A 3,271-nucleotide genomic window follows, 5' to 3' on the forward strand; every position below is an offset into this window, starting at 1 on the left:
CTCGGCCACTGACCAATCAGCGACTCTGAGAAAGTATGCGAGTGGCCACTACAACTGGTTCTCATTAGGTTTCTTAAGACTGCTGTAGTTTGGTGGAGCAGCCAGCCTGGGAAGGTGAGACTGTTGGCCGGATCTGGTCTGGACTGTCCCAACTACTCCTGGGCTACCCACGACTCTCCAGTATGGGTAATGACGCTGCAGGAGGTGACCTCCTGGGCTGGAGGGACACTCGGTGCGCGGACAGCTGTAGGCTGTAAGCGACTGTGCGCTCTAGGTTGGCAGAGCGAGGGAGGGTAATGAGATTACACACTGGAGTTTTCTCCCTGCCCTGGGTCCCAGGTACCCCTCTCGAAAGAGGCCAGGCCTTCCGATAAAGATTCAAAGAAGCTTTGTCTCTATCAGGGGACTGCTCCGCCCCACCCACTTTTCCTGCTGAGAAGCATGCCTTTGTGAAAGGCTGACTCCCAAGTTCTATCCCTAATCACTGGCTAAACTTTGGGAGGACACTGACACCCTCTGAAATGTCCTCCCCAGCTGTTTACCTTCCCTGGGGCAAACCACCCCAGCGCAGACTGTGACTCCCACTTTGTGTGACACCATTCAATTGGAGCCTGGAGTGAAGCTGCCTGGCGCCAGGGCGGGACAACTGAGTGTTTTCTCCCAAAGTAAAGAAACTGCCCTAGCAGGAGGCCACAAAGTCCATATCCCCAGCTGCCCTGTAGGGCTGGAAACCTCACAACCTGGAAAGCAGCTGCACCTGTATTGGGGAACCCCCTCCACCATAAACATCCCCTCTGCTCTAAGCCTCGGGAGCCGGATGAGATTTTATTACCATTTTATTATCAGGAGCATGAAATTTCCCACATACAGCCAGTTTTCTCTCAGCTAGGCCCACCCCCCCACGGGCTCCTTAGAAGCACAGGTAGTTTTTAAAAAAGCCTTAGACATACTTTAAAGGACTCCCAAAACCAGCTTTCTCGTTGTGTTTTTCCCAGCCATGTAATTCTTAATTATTTATATATTATTTAATATATTTTTTTATTATTTGGCTCCAAGGGGCCAAATACTAAAATCCTTGAAGATACCAGACTGACAGACTCCGAATCAACACAACAGAAAAGGCCCAGAGCAGTTTGTCCCTGCGAGGTGGAGAGAGCTGTTTTCTCCCTCAGAAAACAAACTGAAGCTTGCGCTTTTTTTTTCCTCATTTGTCCCCCTGTGACCAAGTATTTACATTTTGCAGAGGACAAAATGGTGTCTCAGAGGCAGGAGGCGATTTGACTTGTCCAAATTATTTACTCTTATTTACTCTTATTTATTTAACCTTATTTACTCTTCCACCCACCTTACATTCTGCCTCTGGCTCAACATTTCTCCTCTGGCTCAGCATCCCTCCATTCAGCATAACAATAGCTCTAACATTGACTGGAGGTCTAGCCTACAAATTAGAGGCAAACCAAAATCAAAGATGGAATCCCCACAGCTTGATTTCCTAGTGTTCTCTTTCTTGTATAAATGCCCATCCTCCCATGCACTCCTACTCTCCAACAACCCACCCCTGCCAACCTGAGAAGGGTAGGCTAGCTTGTGAATTCTGACCAACAGAATGGGGCCATAGTGATCAGAATTCACTTCAATGGCCTTTCTGTCTTGCCAGTCAACACCATATCTCCACTGGTTCTGAGGAAGCTATATACTGCCTTAGGAGGGCAACACATAGTAAAGAACTCCAGAGAGCCTCTGGTCACCAGCCACCAAGAACCAAACTCTGCCAAGAGACCTATAAATGAGCTTCTGGAGTCTTGAGATAGCACCACAACCATGGTTGACTTCGGTTGCAGCCATGTGATAGACCCTTGAAGCAAGGGCCTCATTTAAGCCATAACACATTCTTAATTCATAATGACCCTGAGAATTACTAAATATGTGTTGTCTTAAGGCATTTCATTTAAGAGGAGTTGCTGGACATCAATAGATAACCAAATCAGGAGAACACTGTGCTAAGGAAACTAAACTTGAAGAGTGTTTGGTTTTTTTGTTTGTTTGTTTGTTTTTTAAGTGATTACTGTCACGTGACTGGTGTGTGTCAAAGCTTATCTTTAAACCCAGTTTTGTCTTGTCTCTAGACTTCTACCTTCAACTGCAAATTGTACTGACTCAATGGCATTTTTAGTTTGCAACGTAACTTAGGTTAGATTCACCTCTGGCTATGTTACCAGCTGTCAAATGCCACCTCCTACATTTCATGATGCAGAATAACTCAAACACTAGTCCCGTTCCCTGTGGTGGGTAAATTTTTCCACCAGTCTACAAATGACCCTTTGTATCCCTCAAGGCATGAAGCAATAGTCTTCAGAATGCTTTCCTGGACAACAACTTGATTTAGAAGCCTCTTGCTCAGCACATACCCCACGTTTACTTACCAAGGTGGAATGTCTTCCCATATCTCTCTTGTGATCCAATTAGACACCTTCAGTATGTTTTGGGAGAAGAAATGTTGTCTTATTCTGAGCCTGTCAAATGCCTAGAAATTCGAGGAGTTTATTTGTTGAGTGAGTAAAGCCAAGCAAGCCGTCCTGGGACTAGGACCCAGTTTTGCTGGCCCAGAACAGTGGTCTTTCTCACTGTCCACCCCACCTTTTCTACTAATGAGACCTAATTTGTAATCCTCTTTACCAGGCTGCTTAGCAACCCACCCGCTACTGTATTCCAGTTTTCATCAGTCTCTCATTCATGTGGCAATATTCCTGCAAGCTTACCCAGGTGGGTAAGCTTATGAGGGCTTTCATGACCTGGTCCTCGACCTTACCGGCCCATGATCACAATTAGGTTTGGAAACTGAAGCATAAGTACAAGGCTCTAACATACCATGTAGTCACCAGCAAAACAGGAAAACTGACTTTGAAAGTAAAGATAGTACTGGATTTGATTCCTACATAATCTGAGGATCAAGAAGTGAATCCAGCAGAGAGATGGCTGAAGTGAATGGTCTTGTGTCCCTGAATTACAGCTGTGCTTAAACAGACATTCTTTGGAGTTTCTACATTTATTTTTAAATGACTCCATGGCACCAAAAGAGAGGCTTCTCCTTTAATATGTCACTTTGTGTCTTGGGGAAAAGGCAATTTCTGTCATAGCTGTTCCACTAATCAGAGGGAAGAGCTGCTTCTCTGGTACCTATAGCTCCGTTTGCAAGGATAGAATTTCTGTGAGCTGCCCAGCTGGCTGAAGAGGCAGAGGCCCCTTTCAAGCTCAGATTATAAGGGACTAC

Source organism: Rattus norvegicus, chromosome 5 (assembly GCF_021556685.1).
Source record: "Rattus norvegicus strain SHRSP/BbbUtx chromosome 5, alternate assembly SHRSP_T2T, whole genome shotgun sequence".
Lineage (NCBI taxonomy): Eukaryota > Metazoa > Chordata > Mammalia > Rodentia > Muridae > Rattus > Rattus norvegicus.